Genomic DNA, 17897 nt, shown 5'->3' on the forward strand with positions numbered 1-17897 from the left:
TCCCTGGATGTGTTTTTTTCTACAAGGGTCACTGGGAGGTTTTGTTTGAAAACAAATCCTTACTGGATGTCACATGACTTAAGCTAAATAAACAACAGAAGCCTTGGTGACTAAGGAGAATTGTTCACAGAGAAGTGACATGTCAAGATGTCAAGGTGGTCAACAGGTTTTGACTTTCTGGGTTGGGGTATGGACTGTTTTGAAGGCAGCTGGAGGTCAGCCTGCCAAGAAAGAAACACCCAGCTTATCTGTCTCCCCCTCTTTGAAAAACCCAATGAAAAAAAAACCTGATGCTGCATTTCTCCTGAGAAGCTCTTGGAAAGCCTGCCAGATTAATTGTCGATGCTTCCGAAAAGAACTGCTCCAAAAAGATCCCAGTGACCCGTTTCTGTGTACCTGGACACGAGACCAAAGGACAACTGAGATCCTTCCATATCTGATCCTTTCTCTTCAAAAATTAACACGTATTTGGCCAAAGTATTCTTTTTTGTCTTTTTTTTTTGGAAAAGACCTCTGCAGAGAAAATTTTTTTTTTTTATCTAACCGGTGTGTGTGTACGCGTGTATGTTGGGTATTTAAAAGGGAAATTTCATGTTTCAATCTGTGTGTTAATGCTTTGCGTCTTTACCAAATACATCTTGATTTATAATAAATTAATAATTTTGTTGTTTATTAAAGAAACCTGGTTGGTATATTTTATTTCTGATAGGCCGTATTGGTAACTGGGTAAACATTTAAATCTATGTTATGACCTGTGTAGAAACAGAACTAGAGAAAGACAGTGCACTCCTCCCACCTCAGTTGTAACACTTTTAAATGGACTTTAGAGGGTTCCTGAAGAGAAGGCAGCAACCCCAATATAAATGTGTTAGGTTAACTTTGAATGGCTACCAGAATGAGCCAAGTCCTCCTGGCAGCCAGTCCGAGCAAATCTGGCAAGTTTGCATCGGAGTTAATGATCCATACCTAGGAATCAGTGGACTAAGCATTCCTCAAACGCCAAATTAAAAGCAGTTGAAATCTATGTTTGATTCATGGAACTGCAAAGGTGAGTTTGCATTGATTTTTCTCATATGAATGGGATCAAACCACATCTGGAGACCAGAACTGAGGAAAAATGTTTTGCTCAAACAGTGGCTAGGACAATCAAAATTAGCTCTTCAAATTGAACTCCTGAAACTTCAGCACAAAGTTCAGGCTGACACTACAGTGCAGTACTAAGGGAGCACTGCACTTTCAAAGGTGCCAACTTTTGGATGTGACGTTAAACAGAGTGGATGTAAAAGATCCCATGGCACTATTTCAAAGAAGAGCAGGTTAGTTCTTCCCAGTATCTGGGCCTATATTAATCCCTCAATCTACATCACTAAAAACAAATTATCTGTTAATTTATACATTACTGTTTGTGGGACCTTGTGAACAAATTTGTTGCTGTGTGTTTACTACATCACAACAGTGGCTTCACTTCAAAAGTACTTAATTGGCTGTAAAGTGCTTGGGAATCTCCTGAGGTCATGAAAGGTGCTATATAAATGCAAGTCTTTCAAGTTTTTCTTTTTGCAAATGCTTAAATTTCACTCATCTTCCTGAGGCTGAACTTAAAGCCAAAGTGAAATACAAATCTCAAGGAACATTGAATTCCCACCGCTATGTATTGGTTTAACGCCAGTCCATGATCTTAGCTTATACTCTGTTTGCTTTAATCCTTACTAGCACACTGAACCTTAATTACTTGTTTGCGGTTGCAGCTTGCGCTATGTGCCTAATCCTTCTTTACATACTTAGTACTTTAACTACCTATTTCTGGTTATAGCTTATGATCAACCAGCCATTAATCCTTATTTACACAGAGGCTTAATGCCTGAGAATCCAATTTGTTATGTTCAATGTTCATTGCTACCCCTAATGCTGTAAATGTGGTTTTTTTTACAGGTACAAAAAATCTTGCAAATATAAAGTAAGCTTTGAGACCAAGGCCTTTGCTATAATTATATTAGCTTCCTATTCAGTATCATAAGCCAATTGTTTCTCATGGCGGCCCCGCACCCCCCGCCGCTCAGCGACAGGGCCAAAATTTTAATATTTTAATGGATTAATTTAAAGTGAAAAATGTTATAAAAGTTTCAAGGCTCTCTCCCACCCCACCAATGCCTAAACAAATTATTACTTGCCCTCTCCCCCCCAAAAAAACTTACCTTGCGATCCCAACCTGCAACCCCCCAAGTTAATTAATTAAATTAATGAACGAATAATTACTCAACTCATTGCGCCGGCCATCCTGCTCCCATTTTATGGTCAGTGGCCGGCACTCCCGTGCCGTCTGATCCCCGACCAGTGAAATATGGTAGAACACTGATGGGGAGGGGGGGAGGAGGTAAGTTTTCAGGGCGTGGGGGGGGGGGAGCGGCATCAAACCTTTTTGATTGGTCTACGGGGTTGTGGGAAGGGGTAAAGTTCAAAGTTTATAAACTTTTGGGGGAAGGTCGGGATTGCAAGGTAAGTTTTTTTGCAGGGAGAGGGAAAGTAATAATTTGTTTAGTCTTGGGGGGGTGGTGGGAGAGGGTCTTGCAACTTTTATTATGTTTTTCACTTTAAATTAATACTGCCTATAACTTTAAAAATTTAAATGAAGTGGAAGGGCTTGAAGCCCTTTAAAAATGGCTTACGCCTACACGGTGGCACCAGACACCATTGCCGGAGACGGATTGCCTGCCCCCTCCACGTCATTGGTGGAGTGGTGGTGGTGGGGGCGGGGGGGGGGCGGTGTGCAGTCTGCTCCGGCCATGTAAATTAGCCGTCGTGTCCAATATCGCGATGGTTCCATCTTAGAAGCTCGCTGCCGAGATCAGTGGTGAGCTGGCAAAATTCATCCCCGTTACATTTAAGATAATTCATTACTAATAATGAGCTACAAATTAATAGTTTGGCAGTTTTACTGACTTCATAAAACATGAGATCGGGATTTAAGCATTTTGTGAACGCCAGCAGAATGCCCATGCAATTTCTAACTTTTCAGACAGATTGTAGTGTAGGAATAAAATAGAACAAACAGATTTTAGGAATTTTATAACAGACTAATGGTTGATTCTTCGGTGGAGGGTGGGGCATGCATGATGCTATTTGCAGATGGTTGTTAACATTTTTCAGTGCATCTGTGATAATACTGTGATGATACATTCTTCTTTGGCCTCCTTATCTCGAGAGACAATAGATAAGTGCCTGGAGGTGGTCAGTGGTTTGTGAAGCAGCGCCTGGAGTGGCTATAAAGGCCAATTCTAGAGTGACAGGCTCTTCCACAGGTACTGCAGAGAAATTTGTTTGTCGAGGCTGTTACACAGTTGGCTCTCCCCTTGCGCCGCTGTCTTTTTTCCTGCCAACTACTAAGGTTCTTCGAGTCGCCACACTTTAGCCCCGTCTTTATGGCTGCCCGCCATGATACATTGTTAGTGTTATTTCCTTATTTAAAAAGGGAGATAGAACAAGTCCAGGGAACTATAGACCAGTTAACTTTATGTCAATGGTAGGAAAGATAACGGAACCTTTGCTGAAAGGTAATAGAAAAAATTTAGAAACTGAAAGTTTAACAAAGAGTAGTCACTACAGATTTCAAAAGGGAAGGTCAGGCTTGACCAACCTTATTGATTCTTTGAAGAAATAACAGAAAGAATCGACAAAGTTTATGCAGTTGATGATATACCTTTGGATTTTCAAAGGGCCTTTGAAACATAGACTGGTGACTGAGGTAAGAGCATGTAGAGTCAGGATAGCAAGCTGGCTACAAAACAAAAAATGGAGAGTAGGGATTAAGGGCAGCTACTCAGGCAGTCAAAAGGTGGGAATTGGTGTTCCATAGGAATTTGTGCTGAGGTCACTGTTATTCACAATTTACATGAATGATTTGGACTCAGGCATTAGAAGTACTATTTCAAATTTGCATATGGTACCAAATTTAGAAGTGTAGTTAATACAAAGAAAGAAGGTGACAAAATACAGGAAGATATTAATAAGCTTGCAAAATGGGCATGTAATTGACAAATGAATGTCAATGTAAAAAATATGCGGAGAAGTATTTTAGCAGAAAGAATAAAGAGGCCACAAACTGCTTGGTTAATAAGAGTCTGAATAGGGTACAGGAGCAAAGGGATCCAGGGGTACAGATACATAAAACATTAAAATTAGGGACACAAGGTAAAAAAAAATAAAGCAATAATGGGGTTCATTTCTAGAGGGATAGAATTGAAAAGCAGAGAGGTTATGTTAAACTTGTATTGAACCTTGCCTGGACCACACTTGGAGTATTGTGCATGGTTCTGGTCTCCAGATTGTAAAAACGATATAGAGACATTGGCAAAACTGCAAATGAGATTCACAAGGATGATACCAGAATCATGAGAATATATTTATCAGGAAAGCCTGAATAGGTTGGGGCTCTATTCTCTAGAAAAGAGAAGGCTGAGATATGACCTGATAGAGGACTTTAAGACAGTGAAAGAGTGTGATAGGATAGACAGAGGGAAAACGTTTCAACTTGTGAATGAACCCAGAACTAGACATCATAAATATAAAATAGTGTTACGACCAGGTGAGAAATGTGTCTCAGGGTCTTTTGCGTTCGTAACCTGGTCTTATTGTAACAGGGGTTTTATTTTTAAAAACACTGTGTTTTGAGCTCCCCCGTTTTGTGAATCCTTGTTCACAACTTTCCAATTATAAGGCAAAGAAACCAACAGACCAGGTTTTCTTAGGTTCAAAGAAGAAAGATGAAATTTATTAAACCTTAAGCTTAAACTCTAATACAGTTCACTCCTACGGATATACGATGTGCCCATGCTTGCATGCACATGCGATATACACATGCAGATAGGGACAGAAAAGAGAAGAGGAAAATATAGTAGAGAGGAGTCTGAGGCAATATCAGAAGAGTCTCTTGTTTACTGTACTTCAAGCTCACTTGATTGTAGGTAATCTTGCTGTTCGTCAGAGCCCAGTGTTCCTTTTAAACCTTGTTCACGTAGGAGGCTTTTCTCTCTCTGAGGTTCACATGATTTCACAAGATTCAGTTCCGTGGGAAAGAGATGGAGGCAGGCAGACAGGAGAGGAGGTAATTCTTGCTTCAGTTCCAGGAGCACACAGCTTTCTCAGTTAAAATTTGTTTTTCCAATTTAAAACTCCCCTAGTTGGCCAGCATGTGGTCACGTGACCGACTGGTTTGACCAGGTCTCTTCTGTGTACTGGGGAGGGGACTGGTTCCTTTGTTTTAACACTGTCTGGTATGATGCAAATGTCCTTCCAGTCAGGGGCTTGCAATTTTAAGTTTTAATGTTCATATGGCGAAATAATGTGCGCCTCAGTCTTGGTAGGTGGGGGGCTTGCCTGACACCTCCACACCCAGGGGAATGAAATGCTATTTGAGGAAAAATTGTGCATTTCAATACAGAATTTGGAAGATATATAAGATACAGAAAGAAAAATAATGCATTTCTCTCATTCATTTCCATTCATTCACCAATCTTAAAGCTTATTAAAAATGGTCTGTCTGGGTGCCAGGGCTGCTTTAATCTTCCTTTTTTTTCCTCAGGAGAGTAGTAGCTGGTGGGTCTATCATGAACTCCCTGAGTCATGCAAAGACTTTTGATTTCAGCGGTTGGGTGGTTCCCTTTTCCTCTGACTGTGGGGGAGCAGTCTTTGTTACTCTCCCCTTTGTTCTCTGGGACACTCCTACCTGTAGTTTTTTTGCAAACTTGGCTGCACTCTCCTGTGCCTCTTTGACTAGGTGAGGCATCACCCTCATGGTTTCTGTGCCCCCTACAGGCCTCTCTTTGTCTCTACAGGTTCCTGTAAATGCTGTTAGCAGCTCTGGTGGGGTGCTTCTAGATTCTGCATTTACATAGGAGGATGTGGGGTCTACCTTTTCACATTTTACAGGGTTGGTTGGCCGGACAGTAGGGGTCTTCATCTGGGATTCTTCCCGGACTTCCCTTAATCTGCCCTCTTGGTCACATTTTCCCCTTCCCTTTCTAAACGTTTGCCAGCCATGTGCCTTTCTGTCCAATTTTGTTCTAGGCGGGGATCCCTTACCGTTCACCAGCCCTCTGCTGGAGGGTCCTCCTAACATCGGTACAGGACTTAGGGGTTCTGGGTTCACCGTAGGTTGGGGTTTCCTCTCAATATGGCACATGTGGCAACTGCTGCAGTACTCCACCACATCTTTGTGGAGTTTTGGTCAGTCAAACTGCTGTCTTATGCGGGTTTTGGTCTTTCGTATACCAGCATGTACAGCCACTGTAGTCTTGTGGGTCCTTCTTAATATTTCTCCCCAGTACCTCTGTGGCACCACTAACTGGTGAACTAATGTCCACTCATTGCCCTCAGGTCTGTGAGGAGAACTCCATTTCCTCATCAGTACCTCATTCTTTAAATAGTAGCAATCAGGGACTCCCTCTGCTTCACTTTCAGACTGGGCAGCCTGTGCTAACACTTGCAATACTGGGCCAGCTTGCTGATCCTTACCTAGGAAAAATCCATTTAATTCATTCCCTGGGTCTCCTAACTTTCCAAAGAAAGTCTCGGACAGGCAGAACTCATGTTCATCTGCCTGCAGTGCCAATGTAGTGTCCTCTGGGGGAACTTGTTTGATCATGGCCTGATTGACTACACGTTCAGGGATTCTGCAGGGGTCCATCTCCTGACACTGCCCTGTCTCTCTGACCTCCTGCAGTCTTTCTTTCACTACTGAGGGGGCTACCACCTTCGCCCCTGCCAGATCATTACCTAGGAGCAGGTCAAACACGTCCACAGGCAAACTAGAGACAATCCCTACAGTCACCGGTCCCGAAACTAGGACGCACCCAGTGTACTCTCCCCTCCAATACCTTTCACCACCATTTTGGTGTTCACTGCACTCTCTGGAGTAAAGGTCAGGCCTTTTCCCAGTAAAATGGATCTGGTGGCCCCTGTGTCCCTGAGGATCACTATGGGCTTGCTTGCCCCACTCGAGGGATATGGGTTACTTTCCCTTCAAATACAAAACCCTGATACTCTTCAGGAATCCTGTTAACTTTTCCTGCATTAGCCATAGTAAGCTTCCTGGGTTGCACTCTTACCGCAGTTAATGCCACAGCTTGTTCTGTGTTTTCCATTAGGGCCTCGTCTGCACTGAGCAGGTGTGTCCTGATTAACCCTACCAGTTTTCCCCTTTAGTTTCCAGAAGTCTGCTTTTAAATGCCCTGCCATATTACAATGGAAGCACACAGGTCTCTGGGTCTCACTCTTGCTCACAGCACCTTCCTCTTTGGCTGGAGGAGGCCCCCCTGTCTCCTGCTTTCCTTTCTCTTCCAGGACTGTCTGGGCTTCTATCACCTTCCCACCCTTTATCCTTGTCGGATTTATGGGGGTGATTAGGAAAGGTTCTCCCCTGGGAAACTGACTTATAAATTAAAGCAAACTCATTTGTCAGAATGGCTGCTTGCCGGGCTCCCTGAACCCCCTACTCCGCTACATGGGTTTTTATTGAGAATGGGAGAGAGTGTTTAAATTCCTCTAACAGGATTACTTCTCTGAGAATCTCATAGCTGAGCTGGATTTTTAAAACCCTCAGCCACTGGTCAAAAGCCAGCTGCTTACTTCTTTCAAACTCCAGATAAGTTTGATTAGCTTGCTTTTTGAGGGTTCTAAACTTTTGGTGATAGGCTTCGGGTAGTAATTCATATGCCCTGAGGGTAGCATTTTTGGTCAGTTCATAATCTGATGATCTCTCATCTGGCAACAGGGAATAAACCTCATGGGCTTTTCCGGTTAGTTTACTTTGCAATAGGAGAGATCAGGTTTCAGTTGCCTTGCCAGTTTATCAAATGACACAAAGAATGCTTTCACATCTTCCTCATTGAATTTTGGAATTAATTGAGCGAGTTTTAGCAATCCCATAGTCAGCCTTGAGTTGTGCTCCTCCATATTGGTTATGCATTCACTAGGGTTACTCTGTTGCCCCCCAGCTAACTCAACCCGCTTCAGCTCTCTCTCTTCAAATTCTTTCTGGAATATCCTTTCTCTCTTTCTCTCTCTCTCCTGCCTTTCATTTTCTTCATGTTCCTGCTGGAAGGCCCTCACGTTCTCCCTCTCCTGCCTATCTCTTTCTTTTTCCAATTTCAAATTCAAGTTTCCTCTGTTCCAATTTTATCTTTGCTAATGATACCTTATCAGATTCTGTTTCTCACACTGCTTCTGCTTCTTCAGATTCAAGGGAAAAATGGTTGGCCACTAGCCTTAGGAGTTCAGACTTCCTAGCCTTGCCACGTACAGTGATTTCACACTGCTCCGTCATTTTCCTCAACTCCTCCATAGACAGTGCTTTTAACTTATCCCAAGTTACTTCACCCTGGCCTGGAGAGCTACTCGCTTCAGTTGCAGACATTTTAGTATTCAATCACACACAAGCACAAGAAAACCTGTATTGATTTGTTTCTCTTTTTTATTGGGAACAATTTGGCTTCCCACTTCCAACTTCAATCATTTATCTGTGGGTAAAATCCTGGACAAGCCCACAAATTTCTGTTACGACCAGGTGAGAAATGTGTCTCGGTGTCTTTTGCGGTCTTTATCTGGTCTTATTGTAACAGGGTTTTATTTTTAAACACACTGTGTTTTGAGATCTCTCCTTTTGTGAATCCTTGTCACAACTTTCCAACTATAAGACCAACAAACCAACACACCATGGTTTAGTTTTAGTTTTAGAGATACAGCACTGAAACAGGCCCTTCGGCCCACCGAGTCTGTGCCGACCAGCAACCACCCATTTATATTAATCCTACACTAATTTCATATTCCTACCACATCCCCACCTGTCCCTATATTTCCCTACCACCTACTGATACTAGGGGAAATTTATAATGGCCAATTAACCTATCAACCAGCAAGTCTTTGGCATGTGGGAGGAAACCCACGCAGACACAGGGAGAACTTGCAAACTCCACACAGGCAGTACCCAGAATTGAACCCGGGTCGCTGGAGCTGTGAGGCTGCGGTGCTAACCACTGCGCCACTGTGCCGGTTCAAAGGAGAAAGATTAAATTTATTAAACCTTAAGCTTAAACTCTATTACAGTTCATGCCTACGGATATAGGATGCGCCCACACTAGCATGCATGTGCGATATACACATGCTGTTAGAGACAGAAAAGACAAGGGAAAATATAGCAGAGAGGGGTTTGGGGCAATATCAGAAGAGTCCCTTGTTTACTTTGCTGTGAGCTCATTTGATTGTAGGTAGTCTTGCTGTTTGTCAGGGCCCAGTGTTTCTTTTAAACCTTGTTCACGTAGGAGACTTTTCTCTCTCTGAGGTTCACGTGTTTTTACAAGACTCAGTTCTGTGGGAAAGAGATGGAGTCAGGCAGACAGGAGAGGAAGTAATTCTTGCTTTAGTTCCAGGAGCACATGGCTTTCTGAGTTCAAATTCCATTTTTCCAATTTAAAACTCCCCTAGTTAGCCAGCATGTGGTCACGTGAACGACTGGTTTGACCAGGTCTCTATGTAATGGGGAGGGGACTGGTTCCTTTGTTTCAACACTGTCTGGTATGATGCAAATGTCCTTCCAGTCAGGGACTTGCAATTTTAAATTTTTACGTTCATATGGCGAAATAATGTGTGCCTCAGTCTTGGTCGGTGGGGGGCTTGCCTGACAATAGTCACTAATAAATCGATAGAATTACGTAAATTTTCTTCAAATTTTCTAACACAAAAGAAGGTCACTTGGCCCATGGTGTTTGTGCAGGTCAACAAAGAACTACCCAGCCTAATCTCACCATCCTGCACTGGTCTGTAGCCCTGCCGCTCACAGCTCTTCAAGTAGACATCCAAGTACTTTTTAAATGTCATGAGAGTTTCTGCTTCTACCACCTTTTCAGACAGTGAGTTTCAGGTTCCAACCACTCTGGATGAAAAAAATGTTTCCTCACCTTCCCTCTGATCCTTTTATCAATTACTTTAAATCTATGTCCCTTGGTTTTTGACCCCTCTGCTAAGGTAAATATTTACTCCATTTAGGTCCCTCATAATTTTATGTATCTCAATTAAGTCACCCTGTAGTATATGGTAAGAGTGCACACAGGATCATGACTTGTCCAAGCAATGCTTCCACTGCGGTGGTATTTATCCACACTAGACAGTATGCCCTGCTTCTGTCAAGCAATGTAAAGCTTGTGGGAAACTCAACCATTTTGCTTGCGTTTGCCGCTCATCAGCAAAATCAACTGTTAAAGGTCAATATTACCATGTACGTGTACCGCACCAAAAGGGCAAGAAAATGTAGCCAATGTAAAGATAGATGACCCTGAATATACTTTTGTGCTCTCTTCTGAACAAAACAACCAACCATGTGTGACAGTGATCATTGGCTGCTCCAAAGTAAATGCTCTCATAGTTACAGGAGCATCTATCAACGTCACGAGAGTTAAAACTTTCGACAAACTTAAAGACTGCCACATCCTTTGCAAACCAGAGAATACAAAAATCTTCCCCTACAACAGTAACAAACCGCTGAAAGGCCTTGGGACTTTTTGAAATGTCAGTCACATTCAAAGACACGAGAACGAATACTGTATTCTATGTCATATTTGGAGAAAGTGGCATGCTCATCAGTTTCTACATAGTAACAGATCTGCAGTCACATATACAGTCCCTATGCGTACCTACAACATTCTTGAACTGTATGTTGACCCCCTTCACAATTATCGGCAAACTGAAGGGTGCTGCATTCTCATCTATGGTTGCACTGAAAGTGAACTCAAGACACACCTATATGTATATGCATGCCTACAATGTCTCAGAGAATGCAACCTCACCCTGAGCAAAGACAAGTGCCTGTTTAATGAAAGCAGAATTGAATTCTTTAGTCATGGTATTCAGCGGTGAAGAAGTATTACCTGATCCATGGAAAGTCAAAGTAATTGCAATTGCTGCAGAACGTACAAACGTGCATGAAGTTCGGAGCCTGCATGGGCTCATCATATACTGTTGTCATTTCATTCCTGACCTCACTATGTTGTCTGCCCTTCTATACGATCTGACGAAAGAGACCATCAAGTGCCAAAATTGTTGAAGGTTTGAGAAAATTGTTTCCAATTTATGGGTTATCAGAGTTGTTGGTGTCAGACAATGGCCCGCAGTTTATGTCCGAAGAGTTTAGAATATTTCTGTGTAAGAATGGAGTCAAACACACTGTGATACCACCATATCACCCAGCATCAAATGGTGCTGCAGAAAGCAATGTGCAGATTGCGAAGAGGTCTTTGCAATGGTATTTGCTCGGTGACAAGCTAGGCAGTGATTCCCATGTTTCCCTTCAACACAGGCTAGACAACTTTCTGTTCTCTTACAGAATAACCCCACAGTCTTATGAGTCAGTGTTTAAACACGCTCCTAGGACAAGGTTGAGTTGGCTTAAGCTTGTCAGCAATAGCGAAATAAGAGAAAAGCACGAAAAAGTGAAGATGAGCCATGATATATCAGGCATAAAACTTAAAGAGTTCAGTGCTGGTCAGCAGATCATGGCGAAAAACCACTGAGGTGGTAAGGAGAATATGTGTTTGGAATTGTTGTAAAGAGACTAGGTACATTCACATATCTGGTGAAGATTGGAGAGAGACTCCATCAGTGTCATGTCGATCATTTGTTTGAATGAGGGAATCTGATGAAAGGAGAGCATGATACAGCTCCTATTGTGTATGTTCCTCCGACAGTACAAAGCGGAGGTCAGAAAGAAAGGGAAGGTCAAAGAAACTGAAAGTTTGCTGGTATCACATAACCCATCATTAGAGCAAAGTGAGCCAGAGAATTTGATTAAGACTAATCAGTCAATATCACAGTCCCAACCATTAAGTGGAATTGGTAGTCAGAGTCAAGGTTCAGGATTGACATTGTCTGAGATGTTGAGAGAACAGAGTCAAGCTCATGGAAATGGAAATGAGAGGAGATGCCCAGACAGAAAAAGAAAGAAGCCAGATAGGTTAATTAAGATTATGCAGGAAGGAAGAGGCAAGAAGTTAAAGAGGAATTGGGAAATTAGAAGTATAAGCCTACTTCCCATTCCGAGAGAGGTTAAGTTTTTTTTATTATTTTGTTTTGTCCAATAAAAGGCCATTCAACTAAATAGTATGTTGAAATGCTTGAAGTAGTGCAGTTAAATAGTGTATGCAAATAATACACAAAACACAAGGTACATATACCTATTGCAGTGTTATTCAGGAAAGAAGTTGTTCTTTTCATTATTTCTTGCCAATGTGATGTTTTTCGTTATACACATACTGGTGTTGAGGCAAAAGACATTTTGGTTATACATGCAATTTACTCTGGCTGTACTGGCCATATATGTACTGTTGTGATTACAGGAAAAACGAAAATGCAGCCCAACCTGTTAAACTGCAGGTATTGTTGAGATTGGTTGAGTCATATTGGTGACGTTAGAGTGACTGCCCTTGACATCAAGGCAGCATTTGACCGAGTAAGGCATCAAGGAGCCCTAGCAAAACTGAAGCCAATGGGAATAAGGGGGAAAACTCTCTGCTAGTTGGAGTCATACCTAACACAAAGGAAGATGGTTGTGGTTGTTGGAGGTCAAATTCATCTGAGCTCCAGGACATCACTGCAGGAGTTCCTCAGGGTAGTGTCCTAGGCCCAACCATCTTCAGCTGCTTCATCAATGACCTTCCTTCAATCATAAGTTCAGAAATGGGGATGTTTGCTGATGATTGCACAATGTTCAGTACCATTCGCGACTCCTCAGATACTGAAGCAGTCTGTGTAGAAATGCAGCAAGACTTGGACAATATCCAGGCTTGGGTTGATAAGTGGCAAGTAACATTCGCGCCACACAAGTTTAGTTTAGTTTAGAGATACAGCACTGAAACAGGCCCTTCAGCCCACCGAGTCTGTGCCGACCATCAACCACCCATTTATACTAATCATACACTAATCCCATATTTCTACCACATCCTCACCTGTCCCTATATTTCCCTACCACCTACCTATACTATGGCAATTTATAATGGCCAATTAACCTATCAACCTGCAAGTCTTTTGGCATGTGGGAGGAAACCGGAGCACCCGGAGGAAACCCACGCAGACACAGGGAGAACTTGCAAACTCCACACAGGCAGTACCCAGAATTGAACCCAGGTCGCTGGAGCTGTGAGGCTGCGGTGCTAACCACTGCGCCACTGTCCCAGGCAATAACCATCTCCAACAAGAGAGAATCTAACCATCTCCCCTTGACATTCAATGGCATTATCATTGCTGAATCCCCCACTATCAACATCCTAGGGGCTACCATTGACCAGAAACTGAACTGGAGTAGCCATATAAATACCGTGGCTACAAGAACAGGTCAGAGGCGAGGAATCCTGCGGCGAGTAACTCATCTCCAGACTCCCCAAAGTCTGACCACCATCTACAAGGCCCAAGTCAGGAGTGTGATTGAATACTCTCCAATTGCCTGGATGGGTGTAGCTCCAACAACACTCAAGAAGCTCGACACCATCCAGGACAAAGCAGCCCGCTTGATTGGCACCCCATCCACAAACATTCACTCCCTCCACCACCAATGCACAGTGGCAGCACTGTGTACCATCTACAAGATGCACTGCAGCAATGCACCAAGGCTCCTTAGACAGCACCTTCCAAACCCGCGACCTCTATCAACTAGAAGGACAAGGACAGCAAATGCATGGGAAGAGCACCACCTGCAAGTTCCCCTCCAAATCACACACCATCCTGACTTGGAACTATATTGCCGTTCCTTCACTGTCACTGGGTAAAAATCCTGGAACTCCCTTCCTAACAGCACTGTGGGCATACCTACCTCACATGGACTGCAGCGGTTCAAGAAGGCAGCTCACCACTACCTTCTCAAGGGCAATTAGGGATGGGCAATAAATGCTGGCCGAGTCAGCGATGCCCACATCCCATGAATGAATAAAAAAAAAATATTGAATTGTGAAGTTTTTTTGTCAGTGGAGAGGGAGCATAGTATATGGTAAGAGATGATCATGTTGTAATACTGCCCTCTCTGTTGAGATGAGGGACATAATAAAGGAGTGAGCCAACATTGCCAATTAAGTAGTCTCCGTGTGAGTTATTTCCAATCCAAATACAACACACCCCTCAGCCTCCTCTGTTCCAAGGAAAACAAGCCCAGCCTATCCAATGTTTCCTCATAGCTAAAATTTTCCAGTCCTGGCAATATCCTTCGTAAATCTCCTCTGCATCCGCTCAAGTGCAATCACATCTTTCCTGTAATATGGTAACCAGATCTATACGCAGTACTCAACCTGTGGTTTAGCTAGTGTTGTATACAGTTCTAGCATAACCTCCCTGTTGTTATATTCTGTGCTTTGGCTAATAAAGGAATGCATCCCATATGCCTTCTTAACCACATTATCGACCTGTCCTGCTACCTTTAAGGATCTGCGGACATACACTCTAAGGTCCCTCTGTTCCTCCACACGACTTAATATCCTCCCATTTACTGTTTATTTCCTTCCCCTGTTGCACCTCCCAAAATGCATTACCTCACACTTCTTCGGATTGAATTCCATTTTCTGCTTTTCTTCCCAACTGACCAGCCCGTCCATATCTTCCTGCAGTCTAAAACTTTCCTCCTTACTGTCAACTACATGGCCAATTTCTATATCATCTGCAAACATTTTTATCATGCCCTCTACATTTGTGTGTGAATCATTAATATAAACTACAAAAAGCAAATAACTGAGTACTGAACCCCACTGGCAACAACCTTCCAGTTGCAAAAACAAGTGTCAACTATTAACCTTTGCTTCCTGCTACTTAGTCAATTTTGGATCCAATTTGCCACTCTCCCTTGGATTCCAAGGGCTTTTTGACCAGGCTGTCATGTGGGATCTTGTCAAAAACCTTACTAAAATCCATGTAGATCACATCCACCTCATCAACCCTATATGTCATCTCCTTAAAAAATTCAATTTAGTTAACAAATCCCTGCTGACTTTCCTTGATGAATCTATGCCTTCGTAAATCAAAGTTTATACTTTCCCTCAGAATTGGTTCCAATAATTTTGCCCACAACCAAAGTTAAGCTTACTGGCTTATAATTACCCAGATTATCCTTTCCTCTTTTTTTAAACAACAGTACAATGTTAGCACTCCTCTAATCCTCTGGCATCTCTACTGTAGCCAGGGAGGATTGAAATATGGTCAGAGCCTCTGCAATTTCATCCCTTGCTTCTTTTAACAACCTGGGTTATTTTTCATCTGGACCTGACTTTTTATCTACTCTAAAAGACGTCAAAGCCTTTAATATTTCCTTTCTTACAATGTTTATCCCATTCAATATTTCACACTTTTCCTCCTTAACTATGTCATCATTGGCCCCTTCTTTTGTAAAAACAGCTGCAAAGTATTTATTAGGAATGTCAGGCAAACCCCCCACCTGTCAAGACTGAGGTACATATTATTTTGCCACATGAACATTAAAACTAAAAATTGCAAGCCCCTGACTGGAAAGACATTTGCATAGCACCAGACAGTGTTGGAACAAAGGAACCAGTCCTGCCCCAATACACAAAAGAAACCTGGTCAAACCAGTCAGTCACGTGACCACCTGCTAGCCAACTAGGGAAGTTTTAAATTGGAAAAACGGAATTTGAACTGAGAAAGTCATGTGCTCCCAGTTGGAACGGAAACTCCTCTCCTGTCTGCCTGCGTCCGTCTCTTTCCCATAGAACTGAATCTTGTGAAAACACCTGAACTTCAAAGAGAGAAAAGTCTCCTACGTGAACAAGGTTTAAGCAGAACACTGGGCCCGACGAACAGCAAGACTACCTACAATCAAGTGAGCTCGATGCACAGTAAAAAAAAAAATAGGGACTGCCTCAAACCTTTCACCTTCTAATTTTTTTTTCTCTTTTCTGTCCCTATCTGCATGTGTAAATTACGTGTGCATGCTAGCATGGTCGCGTCATATATCCATAGGCGTCAACCATATTAGAGTTTAAGGGCTGAATTTTATGCCACCCCAGTGGGTCGGATGGGGGCGGTGTAAAATTGAGCGAGAGGCTCCGGGAGGTCTTCCTGCCCCGCTCCCACCTCCAGCCAGCTTTAAGGCGGTTGGGTGGGTGGGGGGGAAATGGCCCCCCGCCCGAGACCAATCAAGGCCCTTGCCTGCATCCATGGGTATTTCACCTGTGGCAAGTGGGCATGCTGGGGATGTGAAAGGCCGCCCAGCGATCGTTGCTGGCCTTTCCGCACGTTGTGGGGGTGGCGGCTGCCATGGCAGTCAGGCACAGGATGCCCGATTGAGGGCCGCCCCTGCCTCCCAACCCATCCCCGAGGCCCAAGACGCCCCCCTTCCCCCCAAACAACCATCCTTACCTTGCTGGGGCACGCCTGATTCTCTCGGCGAGGCATCGACAACCTTGGCTCCTGGCTCCATGGCATCCTCCTCAGTCGGCTGGGTTGCAGTCCCAGCAGTGGGCACCATTCCCAGTGGTGCTGCTGGGACTAAGAGCTGCCAGCCCGCTGATTGTCTGGCAGCTCACTGAGGTAGGACCTCCTCCCTCAGGCAGGTGGAAGTCCTGCCTGGGGACAGTTAAAGCCCGGGGACCCGTAAAATGCCCTTTATGTTGGTGGCAAAGTCCCGTCCGCCTATGGTAAAATCCAGCCCTAAATCTAAGTTTTAATAAAATTTCATCTTTCTTCTTTAAACCTCAGAGAACCTGTGTGAATTGATTTCTTTGCCTTATAATTGGAAAGCTGTGAACAAGGATTCACAAAAGGGGGAGTACAAAACACTGTGTTTAAAAATAAAACCCTGTTACAATAAGACCAGGAAAAGACCCCGAGACACATTTCTCACCTGGTCGTAACAGGAATTTTACCCACATCCTCCCCTTCCATGCTAATGGTAGGTTAATTATGTGTTAAATATACACAGGTGAAGGGCATTGTTTAATTAAGGACTTAGAGGAGATATAAAAATTGCCTTCTGGGGTACAGGTAAAAGAGTAGGATATAGAAATTTGTTATGTTGTAGTCTGTGGATAAATTGGCTATCAAGAAAAGCATCTGTGTCTAGCTTTGTTCTTCACCATTTGACCTGAATCTGTTTAACACTCCATATGTAGGTAACCTTTTTTTGTTTCCTAATAGGTCTGACTCTTTCCTTACTTATCCTTTGCTCTTTATGTACTTGTAAAACATCTTTGGATTTTACTTGTCAGTAACTTTCCATACTCTCTGCTTTTCTAATTCCAACCAGATGCTTTCTATACTCTTCTAGGCTTTCTGCAGTATTAAGCTCTTGGTCATAGAATCATAGAGAGATACAGCACTGAAACAGGCCTTTCAGCCCACTGAGACTGTGCTGACCAACAATCACCCATTTATACTAATCCTACATTAATCCCATATTCCCTACCACAACCCCACCATTCTCCTACCACCTACCTACACTAGGGGCAATTTACAATGGCCAATTTACCTATTAAGCTGTATACGGAAACTGGTGCACCTGGTGGAAACCCACACGGTCACAGGGAAAACTTGCAAACTCCACACAGGCAGTACCCAGAACTGAACCTGGGTTGCTGGAGCTATGAGGCTGTGGTGCTAGCTATTGTGCTGCCCTTGGTATTTGACATCAGGTTTTTTTGTTTGCCTTATCTTGCCCTCTATGTACCCTGTCATCCGCAAAATTATAGATTGGCTACCCCACCCTTTTTTCTTTGTGGGAATATGTTTACCCTGAACCCTTTAAATCTCGAGTGAATGTCTTCCATTGCTCTGACACTGATGTAACTTCAAGTTGCTGTTTCTAGTCCATTTGTGTTGAATAGCTAAATCGACCTGAATTATGATTGCTACCACAGCATCTC

The sequence above is a fragment of the Heterodontus francisci genome, chromosome 1 (genome assembly GCF_036365525.1).
Source record: "Heterodontus francisci isolate sHetFra1 chromosome 1, sHetFra1.hap1, whole genome shotgun sequence".
NCBI lineage: Eukaryota > Metazoa > Chordata > Chondrichthyes > Heterodontiformes > Heterodontidae > Heterodontus > Heterodontus francisci.